This window comes from Antechinus flavipes, chromosome 5 (genome assembly GCF_016432865.1).
Source record: "Antechinus flavipes isolate AdamAnt ecotype Samford, QLD, Australia chromosome 5, AdamAnt_v2, whole genome shotgun sequence".
NCBI classification, from domain to species: Eukaryota; Metazoa; Chordata; class Mammalia; order Dasyuromorphia; family Dasyuridae; genus Antechinus; species Antechinus flavipes.
Genome location: NC_067402.1, coordinates 39,795,844 through 39,815,190, shown reverse-complemented (window position 1 = coordinate 39,815,190; position 19,347 = coordinate 39,795,844). Strand labels below are relative to the sequence as shown.

Genomic DNA, 19,347 nt, shown 5'->3' with positions numbered 1-19,347 from the left:
CTGTCCCTCTAATCACACCCTATTTAAGAGATTACCTATGATAGGTTTTCCACAATTGTCTGCATTCCTTTCATTCTTGGCCAAAGAGTTTTTATTTATACGAGAAGATTTTAAATCAAAATAATCAAAATTAGCCTTTTTTACACTTAAACAATGCTCTCATCTTATAATATAAGGTCTGATACTACTGAATCTACTTCCTTTACATCTTTTTTCTCTGATTTTCTTTGAAATTCCCGACCTTTTGTTCTTCCTTACTCAATAAAAAATTTATTTTGGAATTTAATTGGGATGACATTGAATAAAGAGATTAATTAGGCAAAGTTGTCATTTAAAAAGATTATATTGGCTCTACCTAAGCCTGAACAATAAATATTACTTCACTTATTTAGATCTATTATTTGTATAAAATTTTATGTTTTATGTTTATGTTCATATAGTTCTTGTGTCTGCTTTGACAGGTATAGGTTCAGGTACTTTATATTATCTAGGCATTTTAAATGATCTAAAACAATATTGAATAATATTGGCTACACTTTTACTTTTGATTAAATCTATTTTAACTTTAACTTTGTCCCAAATCTATCTCTCTACCAAAGGAAAGTCAGGAATTATATGAGCAAAATTACAAAAAACTTTCCTCATAAATAAAGTCAGACTTAAATAATTGGAAAAATATTAAATGCTCTTGGATAGGCCGAGAGAATATAATAAAGATGACAATACTCCTGAACGAAATAAAATGAGATCTTTCAAGATATGAAAATCCAGTAAGGCTTCATCTATTTCAAAGTTTGAGTAGGCTTGAAGGACTTTAAGGTCAAGGGCATACTTAGTGTCTCCTCCCTGCTATCTTAAGGACATACTTAAAGTCTTCCTGCTATCCCCTCCCTGTTAGCCCCCTAAGGGCATACTTAAGTCCCCTTCTTGTTATACTCCCTATTTCAGCCAAATATGGGCAACTATGTACTTGTTGGCCAAGTTCAATTTCTTGGATAGTTCCCACGTTTAGAATGTAAGATCCTCAGCCAATAAGGATGAGGGTCAGTGGTAGGAGGGGGAATTTGCGTCAGGGATAAAAGCGTCGACCCTACTCCCTACGGTGCCTCCTCCCTTCAATTGTCTGCTCGATTGGTGGGACACCCCCTAGAACGTAAATAAACTTTGCTTTGCTTTTAGAGATCTATCCAGTTGTTTTATTAATGGTTTCTGACCCACACACTCCCTAAACTAATCTATTTATTTAGTGCTATACCAATCAGACTTCCAAGAAAATATTTTTATGTCTAGAAAAAATAACAAAATTCATATGGAACAATAAAAAGTCGAGAATCTCAAGGGAATTAATGAAAAAAAAAATCAAATGAAGGTGGCCTAGCTGTACCTGATCTAAAATTATATTACAAAGCAGCAGTCACCTAAACCATTTGGTATTGGCTAAGAAATAGATTAGTTGATCAGTGGAATAGGTTAGGTTCACAAGACAGAATAGTCAACTATACCAATCTAGTGTCTGACAAATCCAAAGATCCTAACTTTTGGGATAAGAATTCATTATTTGATAAAAACTGCTGGGATAACTGGAAATTAGTACGGCAGAAAACACCGTATACCAAGATAAGATCAAAATGGGTCCATGATCTAGGAATAAAGAACGAGATTATAAATAAATTAGAATAACATAGGATAGTTTTATCTCTCAGACTTGTGGAGGAGAAAGAAATTTGTGACCAAAGATGAACTAGAGACCATTATTGATCACAAAATAGAAAATTTTGATTATATCAAATTAAAAAGCCTTTGTACAAACAAAACTAATACAAACAAGATTAGAAGGGAAGCAACAAACTGGGAAAACATCTTCACAAAGGTTCTGATAAAGACCTCATTTCCAAAATATATAGAGAATTGACTCAAATTTGTAAGAAATCAAGCCATTCTCCAATTGATAAATGGTTAAAGGATATGAACAGATAATTTTCAGATGATGAAATTGAAACTATTACCACTCATATGAAAGTGTTCCAAATCACTATTGATCAGAGAAATGCAAATTAAGACAACTCTGAGATACCACTACACACCTGTCAGATTGGCTAAGATGACAGGAAAAAATAATGATGGATGTTGGAGGGGATGCAGGAAAACTGGGACACTGATGCATTGTTGGTGGAGTTGTGAACGAATCCAATCATTCTGGAGAGCGATCTGGAATTATGCCCCAAAAGTTATCAAACTGTGCATACCCTTTGATCCAGCAGTATTTCTATTGGGCTTATATCCCAAAGAAATACTAAAGAAGGGAAAGGGACCTGTATGTGCCAAAATGTTTGTGGCGGCCTTGTTTGTAAGTGGCTAGAAGCTGGAAAATGAATGGATGCCCATCAATTGGGGAATAGCTGGATAAATTGTGGTATATGAATGTTATGGAATATCATTGTTCTGTAAGAAATGACCAGCAGGATGAATACAGAGAGGCTTGGAGAGACTTACATGAACTGATGCTAAATGAAATGAGCAGAACCAGGAGATCATTATACACTTTAACAACGATACTGTATGAGGATGTATTCTGATGGAAGTGGATTTCTTTGACAAAGAGACCTAACTCAGTTTCAATTGATAAATGATGGACAGAAGCAGCTACACCCAAAGAAAGAACACTGGGAAATGAATATAAACTATTTGCATTTTTGTTTTTCTTCCTGGGTTATTTTTATTTTCTGAATCCAGTTCTCCCTGTGCAACAAGAGAACTGCTCGGTTCTGCAAACATGTATTGTATCTAGGATATACTGCAACATATCTAACATATATAGGACTGCTTGCCATCTAGGGGAGGGGATGGAGGGAGGAAGGGGAAAAATCAGAACAGAAGTGAGTGCAAGGGATGTTTTAAAAAAATTACCCTGGTATGGGTTCTGTCAATAAAAAGTTATTATTTAAAAAACAAAACAAAACAAAAACAAAAACAAAAAACTTTGTCCCAAATCTGATTGCTAGCCTTGCTTTTTTTAACATACTGAATTCTACTCTTGTAGCTTTGTGCTTTCTTTTAGCTTTGTGCTTATCTATTTTTGTTGTCTGAAAGCAACATAGTTTTTTTTATAATAGCTTTTTATTTTTCCAAATACATGCAAATGTAGGTTTCAAATTTCACCTTTGCAAAACCTTGTATTCCAAATTTTTCTTCCTCTCCTCCTCCCCCCATCTCGCCCCCCCCCCCCAGGCAACAAGTAATCCAATATAGGTTAAATGTGTGCAATTCTTCTAAACATTTCTACAATTATCATGCTATATAAGAAAAATCAGATCAAAAAGGGAAAAATTTAGAAAGAAAAAAACAAGCAAGCAAACAACAGCAAAGGTGAAAATGCTATGTTGTATCCATACTCAGTTCCCACAGTCCTTTCTTTAGGTGTAGATGGCTCTCTCCATCACAAGATCACTGGAACTGAACTGAATCATCTCATTGTTGAAAAGAGCCATGAAAGTCAAGGTTGATCATCACATAATCTTGCTATTGCTGTTGCTCTTGGTTCTACTCACTTCACTCAGCATTAGCTCATGTAAGTCTTTCCAGGGAATGCAACATACTTTTGAATTCAAATTTTTAATCTGCTCTCCATTTCCATTTTATAAGTAAATTCGTTTCACATTCTAAGCTACAATTGATTGTTGTATATGTGTATATTTTTCCTTCTTCCTAGGTTTCTATACTATCCTTCTTACCCAATAGGGTAAATTAACCTAATAGGCAAATAACCCTATCCCTCCTCATTCCTCAGATACCTCGCCCTTCTATTCCTTAACCTACCCACCCCTTTGAGTCCCTCCTTATTCTCTCTCTAACCCTAATCTCCTTGTCCTCTTATTTCTTTCTGAATTTAGAAGACTTTATACACTTCTAGATACACACACACACACACACACACACACACACACTGTTCCCTCTTTACCTCAATGAGAAGTCCCAGCACTACCCACTAGCTTCTTTTGTATCACTTTTTTCATTTATGCCTCATTTATATGAGATAATTACTCCTTTTTATTTCTTCCTAATTTTTATTTATTTTTTTAGAATCACGCTATCATATTCAGTTCAGCCCACACCTTTTTTTCAAACTACCCAAATAATGATGACAATTGAAAGAGTTCTGCTAATATTTTCACATTTTCACATATATGAAATAAACAATTTGACCTTATTGAGTCCCTTATAATTGGTATTTAAGGTTTACCTTATATTTCTTTTAGATGTTACATGTCAAATTTCCCTTTAAGCCTTTAAGTTCTGCTGTTTTGTCATAAAAACCTGAAAGTCTTTGAGTTCATTAAATGTCCCTTTTCCCCCTCATTCAGAATCATATTTAATTTGTAAATAGGTAAATTACTCTTGGTCTTAATCCCAGTTCTTTTGCTCTGCATACTATAGTATTCCAAGACCGTATGGTCCTTCAACATAGTAGTTGCTACTCCTTATTGTAGCTCCATGGTATTTAAATGTTTGGGGTTTTTTCCTTGCTGCTTCCAATATCTTTTCCTCAACCTGAGAGCTTTGAAACTTGGCTATGATATTCCCCTAAATTTTCTTCTTAGGAACTCTTTCAGGAGGTGATCAGAGGATTTTTTATTTCTATTTTGCTCTCTTGTTCTAGAACTTTAGAACAATTTTCCATAATAATTTCTGGCATCAGGACTCTTTTTTTAATCATAGTTTTCAAATAGCTCAACTATCTTTATATTATTTCTTAGATCTGGTCTCCACATCAGTTGTTTTTACTGAAAAGATGTTTTACATTCTCTTCTATTTTTTCATTCTTTTGATTTCTTGGCCATTAGCTTCCCTTACCCAATTCTAGTTTTCAAGGCATTATTTTTTTCCTTCAATTTTGATTTTCTCTTCAGTTGGTTGACTTTCTTTTCATATTTTTCTTGATTTTCTTGGATTGTTTTTACTTTTCCCCCTAATCTTTCCACAATTTCTCTTATTTGATTTTAATGTCCTTTTAAAGTTCTTCCAAATAAGTCTTTTTGTGCTTAGGATCATTTGATGTTTCTCGTTGAAAAATATTAACAGATAGCAACAACAATAATCATAATAGCTAATATTTATATAGTTCTTGCTATGGATCAGGCATTATGCTCAGGGCTTTAGAGATATTAATCTAATTTGATCTTCACAACAACCCTGGGAAGTAGGTGCTATTGTTAGCTACATTTTGCAGAGCATAGTATAGGCAGACAGCAATTAAGTAACATCTAGGATCACCTAAATAGCAAGGGTTTGAAGTCAAATTCGAATTCAGGTCTTTCTGATGGTATGCCTGACTCCCAAAGTATCACTACAACACTTGGCAAACTGAATTGACAAAATAAAAATTGGTCACATAATTCCAACAGACTTGTGATGGAAAGTGCCAGAGAGAGAACTATAGAGATTAAATATGGTTCAAAGAATAGTATGTTCACTTTCTTATTGTTGTTTGTTTCCCTGATTTTTTTTTTCTTTCTTGTGTTTTTTTTCCCCCTTTGATCTTTTTTTTTTTTTTTTTTGGTGGTGGTGGGGGGGGGGGGGGGGGCAGCATGATAAATGTAGAAAAAGAACCTGAGTTCACATCTAGGCTCAGACATTTAAGACTTACTAGACTTACTTAACCCTGTTGCCTTAACCCCAATTGCTCATACAAAAAACAAAAAACAAAATTTTTAAATAAAAATAAAAACTAACCACAGACCCAGGGGCATCTCCACACCATGATGAGATAGCCAACTAATAATTATTAATTAATTAATAATTAAGATTTTACACTCAAGATGCCACATGAAAAGCCATGTCAGCAAAAGGAAACCTTATCTCAGGATTATAATCAAAAAAGGGATACTAGCAGCTGTCTATCTAAACACTAATGTCACATGCTTATTAAAAAGCATGAGACTGACCCCATAAACATTTGTAAAATGGTCATTTCTGTGTTTAAGACAAGTTTGACATGACAGAGCAGACAAGTATGACCCTATGAATGATCATAAGATGAGCCATTTGAATTGTGCTCATTATACAAGTTGCTTTCCTAATAACATCTGCAGAGCACTTGTCTTTCATTTTCTTTTTTTCCTTTCTTTTCCTTTTTTCTTTTCTTTTCTTTTCTTTCCTTTTCTATTCATTCATTCATTCATTTATTTGTTTATTTTTGGGCTATGTAACTCCAGAGCTTGGTATAGCTTTAGTCATATTCAGTTGTTATTGTCATTGTTCAGTCCTGTCTGAGTCTTCCTGACCCCAAATTTCTTGGCAAAGATACCAGAGTGGATAGCATTTCCTTCTCCAGCTCACTTTACAGATGAGAAAACTGGGGTGAGCAAGGTAAAGGGATTTGCCTGGGGGATCACAAAAATAATAAGTGTCAGGCTATATCTCAACTCAGGTCTTCCTGACTAAAGACTAGCACTCTAGCCACTGTACACCTAGCTGCCCATTCACATGGAAGTTGTTTGATCCACATCCTTAAGCTCTGATTACTCATTTTACATTTATATGGCTTTTTTCTTTTATGTTTCTAGTCTATTAATCACACCATTCCAGTAAATAAATCAACGCTTCCTTCAAAGACCTCTGCTATATATACATATATACTATTCTGCTTTCAAGAAGTCAATCAATAAGCATTTATTAAGCATCTACTGTGTGCTGTACTATGCTGACTGCCAGAGATACAAAGAAAAGCAAAAAATAAAATAAAATAAAATAAAATAAAAACAGTCCTCACGGATCTTACAGTGAATAACAACAATTGGCATTTATATTACAAAGCCCTTTTTATACACTATCTCATATGACTTATAACTAACCCTGTGAAGTAAGAACTACCCTATTAAATGTATTCCACCCGAAGTAAAGACAAAGGCAGCAAACATCTGCTAAATAAAGAATGACTATCAAGGAAAGAAACAATTCTAAATTTTAGTTAGACTGGAAATAGCACCTATACAATATGTATGTTAAAGGTAATGAAGTAATTCAGCCTTTACCTACCTCCATGGGCCCTGGAGACCTCAAGGTCTTCCCAACTGTGGGTTAAATGTTAGAAAAAGCCCATAGACAGCTCTGTCCTAACCAAGCCAGAGACTGATTCGAGGATTGATTCCTTCAACTCAGGAGCAAGTAGCCAGATAAACACTGGGAGTGAGGTGTTTGTACAAGGATGACTATGATGCTCATTAAGTGACATAATCCCTTGATCATTTAATTAAACATGCTAAACAACTGAGAAGCTCAATCTTCCCAAACAGGATGGGAATCAGTTTTTATATCTGGGCTAGAATCTCCAAATACTTCCATCTGTTCTTTCCTTGTTTTCTCCAACAACACAATACTTTCTACCGTGGAAAACACCCATACCAGTCATGTTTGATCTATATTGGCTAGATATTCATTTATTGTTTCAACTCTGACCTGGGTCAATAGGGTCATGAGTGACACATTTAACCATGATTTTGTTTCCTATAAGAGGAAGGAAAGAGGAGGAGGGATAAGCCAACTGTCAAGTGTAAGTCAAATCTGGAATAAAGCCAAGATGTAATGGCTGGGCTTCCATATAGTACAGAATAAGAGTCACAGATCTAGAAGTAATTGTGCTGAAACAAGAAAGGGAAGCACTGTGGCTCTGCTGGACTTTGTAATCCCATCATTCCAGAGACATAAAGACCCTATCTAAAGTGACTTTGGGATGAACATTTCTAATCTAAACAAGAGAGCGGTATTGGGAGGAATTTAGAAGGTCACTCTCTTTAGGGCACATATAACTAAGCATCCAAAGCTTATTTCTTCAAATACTCTGGAATTCCTATTGTTCCTTCGAGATAGTCTAATTTCAGCTCAGGTAGGAGAAGATAAGTTACCTTTCAAACATTAAATGTTAAGACCTAGACTGGTAAAAAGGAAAACAAATACAGTTAATATTCAAAACATGCTGCCACGGTAGCCGAAAGTAGTCCCTGGCTACCTGGGGGGTAGCAAGCACAGGCACTGAGTTGCCAAGGCCACTGAGTGCCTAACACATCCTGAAGATAGAACCAAGGAATTTCAGATCCAAAATTCCTCAAGAAGTTCTCTTATTGTGATAAATTGTGATTGTGATAAATCAGGCTCTTTATATCAACTTATTGATAATCCTTTATAAGAAAATGATGAGTATCAATGGTACCTGTGTTAAAGGTCTTTGGTTTCTGGATATAATTTATATCCTCAAGTAAATGATCTTTCTCAAGGGTTTCTAACTCCTTATCTTCACCATGCTCCCAGCCTTACAACAATAATGTGACCTATTTTTTGTTACTGCTTTTCTATCTTCTTTTCATTTGCCAGTGGGCAAGTTCAGTCCAATTCCGGGAAATAGTTCAATTCAGTCATGAAAATCTAGCCAAATGAACTCAGGAACTATGTTTTTCTAATCCTAGCATTGACACTAATTCCTCATGTGATTAATCCCAAGAACTTTAATTCATCGCTCTGTAGCCAAATGGTTGGGAATTTCTCTTTTTCTTCTTTTTTGCTGTTTTTATTGTGAAGCAAAATGGCTGAGAATAGACAACAGAAGGAAAAGGAAAAAATGGCAAGAGGACTTCAACAACCACCAGCCTGGATTTATTAAGCCTTTAATAATCTAGAATTCACTGTTATGTGAGTACTATGTTTATACATGTGCCTATAGTGATTATCTGCATGTCTATTTTATCTTCTCTTTAAATCTCTGTTTCTGGCATTCACAACCCATTCATCTAATGAGCTAAATCTAAAGGACATTGCCTTTTTGCCTCTTTGTATACCCGGAGCTTAGCCCAGTGCCTGCCATTTAATACATGTTTACAACTGAATGACCAACTGGAAGAGATTATATTTTCCTAGCTAGGTGGTGAATAAAAAAGAATGCTGGGCCTGGAATCAGGAAGATCATCTCTCTGAGTTCAAGTAGGGATTCAGATACTTTCTAGCTGTGCTATCCTTAATCCTGTGTGCCTCAATTTCCTCATCTGTAAAATGTACAGGAGAAGGAAATGGCAAACCACTCCAGTATCTTTGCCAAGAAAACCTCAGATGGGGTCATGAAGAGTCGGACACAACTGAAAAATGATCGAACAACAACAACCCAGTTAACCAGAGACACCCAAAAATTGATCTGGCTGTTTAAGTTTACACCTTGACTTGATTCTTTGATTAATCAAGTTAAAACAAGCCTTAGCAAAGAGTCTGGTATCTGTGGGGCCCATCTGGTATTTGTTAACTTCTTCTATGTTTCTTATTGATCAGATACATCTGGTTCTGTTCTGCCAGTACCCAAGAGGCTCTGAGACATAAGGTCTCTGGTCTACAAAGTAAGGCCTATCCATGCCACTGAAGAACATAAAACTTCCACTAGTTTAACATAGAGAGCTGGAAAAATTCTAAGAAAAAGACAACTGAATGCATGGCAGATCTTGATGTAGACAGCAAGTTGGACCTTCAAGATCTAACAGAAAAACAAGGAATTCTAGTTGACAGATCCTCATTAATGACTGACATTAAAAGAGAAAAAAAAGGTCAAAGACAAGAAGAGCAAACACCTTAAGCAAAACTGAATGGGGGTCTTTTCAAGCTAATTATGATAACTAGAAATAGCAATAGCAAACAACTGAGTCAAAGACTAACATCAGAAACTGAGGCCTGAGGTTTCTAAGCTAGGAGTCAGTCTCTCCCTTAACCAGTGACTTTTCCATTGGCTTAAATTACACATAAATGATGCTCTCATGGTTTCTTTCATTTGCCTGAATTAATTATTTATTTCATGTTGTGTCAAGCACCATCTTATTACCTTAAATGAGGCCTATTTTAAATAGGTCAACGTGTACAAAGGAAAACATGAGGGGATGGGATGACTTTGGCTGGAATCCTATCAAAGCTGGCTTGTAGAAATAAGAAGCTATGACTATGCCCCAAAGCTTAGAGAAAGTCAACCTTATAACATTCAATAGACAGCATTATATAGGGAAACAACCAAGTAGTGCTCAGATTCTCAGATTATTATCCCGATTCCAACAAGCTCTTATTATGAGACTTTCAGAAACCTACCCAACCAATTTGGTGTTCTACTTCTTCATTTGTAAAAACCACACAGCTTTAAGAACACATCTATAACCAAAAGGTTTAAAAGGCTCACATTTCTACCAACATGATTATTTTTTTACAAGAACAGTACGCCTTATTAACTAAAATAAAAATAAGATACAAAATTTGCCACCAGGTAAAGTTAAGGTTAAGTTCATGAAAATGTTATAATTCACAGGAAGCCTACTAGCATAACATAATGTATGATAAACATAAAAATAACATATATTAAAGCCGTGTTCAACATTAATCACCAGAAAAAAACAACAACAGGAATCCTTAATTTCCAGGACTCATTCATCAATAAATATTTATCCAGATCCATTTCATATGTCTATATTCCAAGGACTAATCCAGCAAAATTCAGAATCACAAAATAAGTTTTTTTTAATGACCCAGTTTGGGGTTTTCTTGGCAGAGAAACTTCTGGTTAGTTTCTCCAGCTCATTTTCAGATGAGGAAACTAAGTCAAAGTTAATAATTTGCCAAAGCCATACTGATAGTCAGTGTCTGAGATAGGATTTAAACTTCAGGCTTGGCACTCTGTCCACTGCCTACATTGGGAAATGTAGAAGATTTAAAAGCAAAAGTCATCAACAAAAATTTACTTAAAAATAAAATGAGGTTGTGGGGTAGACTAGTGGTTCTCCCAAAGTCTTTAAAACAATCAACAACAAAAAACAACCTAGGAGTGTTCTGCTAAAAATCAATTCCAACATGTTGAAATTCCAAAAAACTATCAACAAATAATAAATAACGCCAGGAGTTTCAACTTTTGTAGAAACTGATGAAACTAAGTTTTATACTCAACACAGAAACTTTTTATGAGGAAGCTTAGAACCAAACTACTAACTACTCCACCCAAAGCGTAAGTCGCCGGATCAGAGAATGGGAGATTTTAATGAGAAAAAAATCTCAGGTCATTCATTCCAATCTTTATGTTTTTCAGATGAGAAAAGTGAAGTCCAGAGAAATTAACTAATTTGCCCAAGTTCATAGAGATAAGTAATAGAGCCAAGATTTGAATACAGATCTCTGATGCCAAATTCATTGTTCTTTCTAAGTTATGCACTCAAATGTGCCTAGTTACAGGTACTTGACTTTAAATGGAAACTAAATAAAAAGAAATGTTAATAATCTTTCAAAATTTAAGAGTCAATGTTTCAACCTCTGTTTTGTTGTGGGGAACAGAAGAGATGATAAGTATGTAAAAAACTAAAAAAATTTTTTTTAAATTTATTTATTTAAATTTATATTATTTAAAACTCTCAAGAGGAGAATCCTTAAATCTTATCAGAGGAGTATGACTACTAGATCTGGACACACATATGATCCACATACACATGAGATTCTATTTACTGATTCACAGGGAATACTTATTTCAATGGGCAGTTATGTGGCAAAGTGGATAAAGCACCAGGACCTGGAGTCAAGATTCACCTTCCTGAGTTCAAATCCGGCCTCAGACACTTCCTAGCTTTGTGATCCTGGACAAGTCACTTAACTCTATTTACCTCAGTTTCTTCATCTATAAAATGAGCTCAAAAAGGAAATGATAAACCCTTGCAGAATCTTTTGCCAAGAAAATCCCAAAGGAGTCAGAGTCAGATATAATTGAAAACAGCTGAACAATAGTTTCAAAAGAATTCAGAAGTTATTTACAACCATGTAAGGCCACCCAAGTAGAACAAAGAACGAAACAACCCTTGCCTATGTGAAAATTAGCTCAACTGTCTTTCTTTGGCTCTTTTCATATCACCAAAACAAAGTTCTCAAAGGTGAAATCCATTCAAGTGTCATAGACTAGACCCTCTTTCAAGGTTTTGAAAAAGTCAATTTGACTTTTTCCTCTATTTCTAGTAGTTCAAGTGACCACTTGAGTGTTCACTCCCTAGCCTTATTCTCAGCTCCTGACCCACACTCATCCCACCTGTGATTCCCTGCCAATCTTATCATTTCACTATGTTTCTTGTCCCTTTGCCATACAAGAGCTTTCTAACTGGTCTCCCAGATTCATGTCACTCTTCTCTTCCATCCATCCTCCACTGATCTGATAAAATGATTTTTTGAAAGTCTAGATCAGACTATGTCATCCTACTGCTCTATTAGTCTTCTGGCTCCCTATTTACCTCTAGGAACAAATATGAAACCCATTTGAGCTTTTTTAAACTGGCCCCTTTCTCTCTTTCCAGCTTTTTCACACCATGCACTCTATGGTCCAACCACATTGCTCAACTTGCTGTTCCTCAAACATGAGGAACTATTCCCCAACTCCATGTTCCCACTGCCAGGAAAGTTGACCTCAACTTTTAGCTTTCCCTTTCCATAGGAAGAGCCTATGCAAATCTACTAGTGTATCTTCTATTCATTTTTTAAATCTATCTAGTTATTTACATGTGGTCTCTCCATTATTTTATACCCTCCTTGAGGACAGAGATTGTTTTTGCCTCTCTTTGTATCCCTTGTTTCGCACACTATCTGGAAGTGCTAACCCTTAATAAATGTTGGTTGACCGGGTTTTGAATGATTTTTTTCTGGATCATTCTATTAAAAGAGCCGTGCACAGAGTGAATTCTGCAAACTATTTTTACATGTATTTTGAAAATAAAAAGCTATTATGACAAAAAATCATAAAAAAGAGCAATACATTATGCATATCTTAGACCTAAGCTAGTAAATTGTTTATATAATTGTCTCCACTGAAGAACTTGTAGTCTTCCAAAGAGGATTTTTAAATATAGTGAACTCTGGAAAGAAAGAAAAAAGAGTAAACACAAACATAAAACTCAATTTCTGATCCAGCCAAACAAATAATTTTAAGTGTTATTAGCCCTCCATGAAATCAGAAGCCATCTGTTAAAGAGACTAACCATCAGAAAAGATATCAAACACTATCTAATCTTTTAATTTGCTAATCACAGAAATTAGTTGGTAAATTCATCCACTGGTCTTTTCTTCTTCTTTGTGCCTTTCCAGACCAAGGTCACAGTTTAAAAAAAAAAAAACAACAACAACCAAAAAATACCCTGCTTCTCTCAACCTTTTCTTTCGATTACTACCTTCTTAATCATAAATAGTATCTTCTGACACACCAACCAAATACTTGATCTAAGCAGTTGAGATTCTCACCTAAACATCAACTTCATAGTGACATTTCCCATGAGAACCACTGTTTTCACCTAGCCCAAGCTATGTGACATTTAGTAAACTCTGCTAAATGCATGCTCCTATTAAATTTGATTATACAAATACATGTGCTTTTCTTTGTGGAAACAGAAATAAGCCTCAGAGGATGTAATATGCTTTCTAGAGCTCCCAAGTTGGGGTGCCAAAATGTCTTGTGGTTTCTAGAGCCCCCACACTGGGATGCCAAAGTATATCATCTGGATTAGCTATCTGGAGGACCTCGGGACCAGCCCGAGGCCTTGGTCTTAGAGGAGGACTGATGAGGCAGGTGGATGATCAAATATGGAGTCCCTTTATTTCAAGTTCTCACCTCTAAATACCTTAGTACAATCATTACAGTATGCATGGGCTAACTATAAGCATTTTGCTGTTAATATGTAAATGCCTCCTGTATTGCAAATATCTCCATTTCAAGTAGAACACTGGTTGTCACACACCCCCTGACTTCTCAAAAAAAGATGAGATGTCCCAAGGGGAGATGAGAGCTGAACCAGAAACTGTCAGCAGGTTCTCTCTGAGCTGAAGGGTCTTATAACTCACCGAGAGTTCCCCCACTGTCTGTGGCTCTCTACAAGAGGACATCTGATTTACCTTTATTTCTTTGGAAGAGACCAGAAAGATGAAATAACCCATTATTCAAAAATTAAGAAAGATTAAGTAGAACCACCAGAAACAAAGGTATGAATCGGCCACAATCAAGGTGCCTTAATTCTTCCCAGGAAGTTTGAGGAGCCTCTAGTCTCCATCCAACACAGTGTCTTTCTGCTGAGATTACCTCAAATTTATATCATATATTTTCTGCATAAACATTGTTGCTTGCATACTCTCCAGCACCATTAGATTGTGAAATCCTAAATATCAAGGTCCTAGTTTTGTCTTTTTTTTAATCATCAGCACTTAATCTGCACCTAATATACAGTGTTTAATAAATGCTTATTGATGGTGGTGGTGGTGGTGATGATAAAATGCTGGCATCAAAGATAGTGGCACATTCTGGAAAAGGGAATCTATGATGGTTATTGGTATATCAACAATTTTCCTTGTTCGTTAACATTCTTCCCATGCTTTGTAAATATTAAAAGATCTATATATTATTTTAATAATATGAAGCAAGTATCACCAAATAAAGCATTAGGCATTTTAGTCCTCCAAATTCATACCCATTGGGTGGAAAAATAATGACCCTAAGAAGCTGTCGACCTCTTTGGCATAAAGGGCTATAGGAATTAAAACAATACTGGTCAGCTTGAGGAAGAAAATTAAACTTGAAAAAAAATTATCAGCATTGTGAAGGGAGGGTGCTCACAAGCAAAGGACACCAAAGACTCATTTTGTAGCATCAGCTCTAAAAATAAGACGGAAGAAATATGGAACCCAAAGCTACTTTCCCTGACACTCTGCAATCAGTCACAGGGTAAGATAAATAAAATGGGAGGGATTAAGCAGATGGTAGAGGAGTTTAGTATGATATACCAGGGGCTTGGAGTGGGCAGATGAGTAGTTCACAAGACCAGATTAACCAATGTTAATCCCATCCCCCAACAAACCACTGACCTTATTTCTCTGGGTCAAAGGAGGAAGTATCTCTAGAAGTCAAGGCAAAGGGAAGACAGGTGTACCTTTTGCTTAAGGCAGTTTCAACAAGTGTTAGTCTTATTTATTTGTTTGTTTGTTTATTTATTTATTGAATTATTTTTGCCACTTGAGGCAACCATAGGAGAGAAGGAATGAATGTCAATGGATATTTATGGCACAAATCAGAGGAATGAATGTAGGTAACCCGTTTATTACATGTTTCTGGTTACAAATCTGGGGCACATTATTGGAATTCAAATACATAAACTATATTCTTTTGGTGTATTTTACTAACTAAACTATTCAGTCCAACTAACTAAACATTCAGCATTCAATAAGAAATTATAAAGGCCCAAGGCAGGATAATTCAGGGGAAGGAGCAGTAGCTCCTGGACATGTATTCATATCCCACTTCAAATGCTATTTGTATGATTTGGTTACATCCTTCAGTCTCAATTTCCTTATTTGTAAGATGAGGCAGCTGGACTAAGAGGTCGCAGGTCCTATTAATTCCTGCAGTGGACACTGTTACCATTCTAACATTATTAGCAACATTTCCATATTATCATCAATATTCCCAAATTACTATCCATGGTCCCTATGCAGGGGCAGCCAGGTAGTGCAAGGATACAGCCCCAGGCGGGGAGTCAGGAAAACCTAGTGATGGAACTTTGAGCAAATCTTTTAACTATTTGCCTCAGTTTCCTCATTTATAAACTGAATTGCAAAAGAAAATGGCAAATTATCCAGTATCTGCCAAAAAACTCTCAAATGGGGTCATGAAGAGTTGGATGCAACCGAACTAAAATATTAGGTATAATCTACTGCATTTAAATACTACTTCATAATCCCTGTTTTACCGATGAAGAAACTGAGGTCCAGGGAAGTTAAGTAATTTATCTAAGGAATTATTTCCAACACTGGGCCCAGTTCTCCTGATAGCCACGCTGGCTTCCTATTTCGTTGATTATTTTAAAAAAGCATATTTTGCGGAGGCATGTCACCAGCTCTAACTCCACTGGAAGTGCTGCTTACAATTGTAAACCGTGCCAGGCCTGTGTGACTGGGGCCTTCCAGGAGCAGGCAGAGGAAAGCTCCCTGCAGCAGCGATCTCAGCAAAGCCAAAGGAAGATTCCCTTCAAGCGGACTGCAAAATGGTTTATCACATGACTGTCACGGCAAGACCAGTCAAACGCAGAGTAAAGACAGGTAAAAGTTAGCATTATCTCAGCCCCAATTATTGCTGTCACAGATTATACTGATGGTGTGCTACTGATTAAGCTTGCTGCGAGAACCATTTTCCATAGTCAGCTGTGCCATAAAACTGGAGCAGGAGCACACTGATCTCTCGTTTTGCATCACTTTTTAAACAAACAATTAATTTGTCCTTAACCACAAGCCAAAAAAAAAAAGTCGCCCAGAATGTTTCCTGCAATTATTTACGCAACAAATCCCGACTCACTCACGCGAGCAAGATGCTTCTTGTCTCTGAGCCAGTTTCCTCCTCTGGATGCTCAGGCTAAGTGACTTCTAAAGTTTCTTTCAGCTCTAAATCTATGCGCTTGTAACTTTTAGCGTTCTGCCCCAAAGCAGAAGGAAAACTCAGGTGTTTGTCCACATTTGACCCTCAGAGACAAGAATGGGGCTGGGTAATGGACTTCAGGAACACCTAATCAGATCCTGCCTAAGACTGCCCAGCTAGTTAACCTTGAACAAGCGACTTAATTTCTTTGTGCCTCAGTTTCCCCCTTTTTTACGGAAGAATAAAAAATTTAAACCAAAACGAAGAGGATCTCCAGGTCCCTTCTCTCTCTAGGTTATGATTTTCTGACTCCCCGAATCAAAGGCTCGTTCGTGTACCCAGAAGGTAAATCTTTAAATTCATCCCGACGTTTGCTAACTCGGTCTCGGGGTCCAAAAAGGGAACGAGTACCGCCGGGTGCGGTAGGAGACCGTCCGGGTCCGGGGAAGGAAAGTTACGGGAGCGAAATGCCAAGCCCTTCGGCCAGCTGCAAAGTGCCAGGGCAGAGCCGAACGAGCCAAGGGGAGGGAGGCGGGAGGAAGGGCAGGACGGGCGCCCTTGCCCTTGTCCCCGGATACTCTGTGAGCTGTCCTCGCCAGCCCGGGGAGGTGACAGTGGGACGGGCAGGAAAAGTCGTTTTCCCCCACACTCTGGCTGCGGCACAGCGCTCCCGCTCCCCGGGCGGGGAAGGAGGGGGGAGGGAAGGAGGGGGGAGCCCGCCCCCAGCTGGGGAGACTAACGTGGGGGGAAGGGAGGCCGGCAGCCCCCAGCTGTGGGGGGGGGAGGGAGGAGGCCGGCAGCCCCCAGCTGTGGGGGTGGGGGAGAGAGAGGAGGCAAGCAGCCCCCAGCTGCGGAGATCAATGTGAGGAAGAAGGCAGGGAGGGAGCCCCGGGCTGCGGAGATCAGCGTGAGGAAGAAGGCAGGCAGGCAGCCCCCGGCTGCGGAGATCAGCGTGGGGGGAAGGGAGGCAGGCAGCCCCCAGCTGCGGCGGCCGGGGCGGGGGCACAGGACGCGGCCGCCCGCAACAAGTGACGGGGAAATCAACTAGAGATTGGAGTCTGCGCCCCGGCGAGGGCACCCCTACAGCCAGCCTGCCATGGACAGCTCTGCTAAAGATGTCAGGGCCCCGGCCCGGCCGCCCGACGTCACTTACAGGAGTTCACGTCCCCAGTCACCCCAGCTCAGAAACTTTGTGTCCACGGGCTGGACAAGAAGTACAGGACCTCGATGCTGGCAGCCATGACACGAATCGCCCGGCAGAGGGCTCGGGACTACAACTCCCAGCATCCCTCGCGGGACGAGGGCCGCTCCCAGCATGCCTGCAGAAGTCTACAACTCCTCCTCCTTAGCTTCTCCTCCCCCGCTCTTCCTCCTGCTGCTCCTACGCCACTGCCCCCCCCCCACTCCCACTCCCCCCCCTCCGGCAGCATTTTTCCACCTCTGTAGGGGCCTCAGTTTCCTCCTCTGTAAAATGGGCGAATGCCTTCCGTGTCTAAATCTGTGATCTCACGATGAGTGGTGTAATGTCTCAAATTCTGGGGAAAACGAGTTCAAATCCTGCTTCTGACTTCAAGCTGACCCTGAGTTTAACTAGTTGTTAACTAGTACACTAACTTGTTAACTTACTGGATTTCTTGCTGTCTAGGCGAAGGAGACAAAATTGGAACCCGAAGTTTTGCAAAGGAGTGTTGGAAACTAACTGCGTGTATTTGGAGAAATAAAAAGCTATTATTAAAAAAAATTATCTTAGTGAAGCTTTAAACTGTTAGAAGGAAGCGAAGGGGATGATTAGCATTAGCGGAGGAAGTTTCCTGATGCGGGAGTTCCCGCACCTCCTTGCATAGATAGGGAACTTTTAAGATTTGCAAAATGCTTCCCTCTATGGTCTCTTCTGGTTCTCATCCCCATTTTCCCGGCTCTGAGTTGGGCGCCGCAAGGAACAAAGGGATTGCGCCTGCCCTCGGGAGGCGTCCGGAGGGAGCAGGAATAGCGGGCAGCGGGAACACAGAAAAGTCACTATCTATGAAAGGACGCAAAGAGCGACCTGGGTAATTGGCATCATTTTTCCGGCCCTCTCAATGGAAGGGAAGGGGAGGGGCTGCGGGAAGGGAGAGAATTTGGAGCTCAAAATTTTTTGTAAAAAATAAATAATAAAAAAATGGAATTATGCAATAATGATGGAGAGCAAAGACCTAAAATAAAAGGGCAGTTAGCTTATCACAAGAAACTTCCAGTGGGCATACTGCTCTAAAGACAAGGATCAGTTAAGATGGTGGGAGGGTGGGAGGGAGCCGGAAGTGGTCCCCTTGCTGATAGAGACCTTGGAATGGCCGGGTAGCCGGACAGAACCTTAGAGATCCTCAGGCTTATCTCCTTCCACTTCCCCCAGATCATTTATGAACTTCTCTGGCAAAATCCTGTCTGGTGCTAAGAGGGCCGCTCTGAACAATCCTACTAACATCCCAGCATTCCTACTCCGGGAGGTTTTTCCTCTCAATTAAGTTGAGCTGAACCCCACCCTGGGACCTTACCTTGTGAACAAAGCCTGCTGGAACCAAATCAGCTGCTAATGTCCTTGGGTTCCTTCCCCTTTGGCGTTTTCAGGGAGTTAAATCATGAAAAATTATGATTTTTTAAAATAATAGCTTTTTTGTTTTCAAAATTCACGCAGATAGTTTCAACATCCACCCTTGCAAAACCTTATGTTCCAAATTTTTCTCCCTTCCTCCTCCATCCCTTCCCCTAGACAGCACGTAATCCCATATATATATAGGCTAAACATGTGCAATCCTTTTATACATGTTTCAATATTTACATGAAAAGTTAATTTAAAAAAAACAGAATAAAGTGTGTTTCCTTGGCAGGATAACTGAGGGCAGGTGGGGTTTCCTGAAACTCAGGTGACCCCAGGATAGTCTAGA

At 38.6% G+C, this 19,347-nt stretch overlaps 1 protein-coding gene across 4 annotated transcripts in view; it reads right to left on the bottom strand.

The window, feature by feature from the left end:
- The window catches only part of FYCO1 (FYVE and coiled-coil domain autophagy adaptor 1), a 95,500-nt gene extending 77,357 nt beyond the window's left edge, over positions 1–18,143 (bottom strand). For 2 of the 4 annotated variants that reach the window (XR_007947734.1, XM_051962216.1), the window contains exon 1: positions 17,580–18,143. The gene's annotated coding sequence lies outside the window, so the exon portion shown is untranslated. The remainder of the gene's footprint in view (positions 1–17,579) is intronic. The other 2 variants (XR_007947736.1, XM_051962217.1) reach the window with 2 other exon arrangements.
- Positions 18,144–19,347: the final 1,204 nt, after the last annotated feature.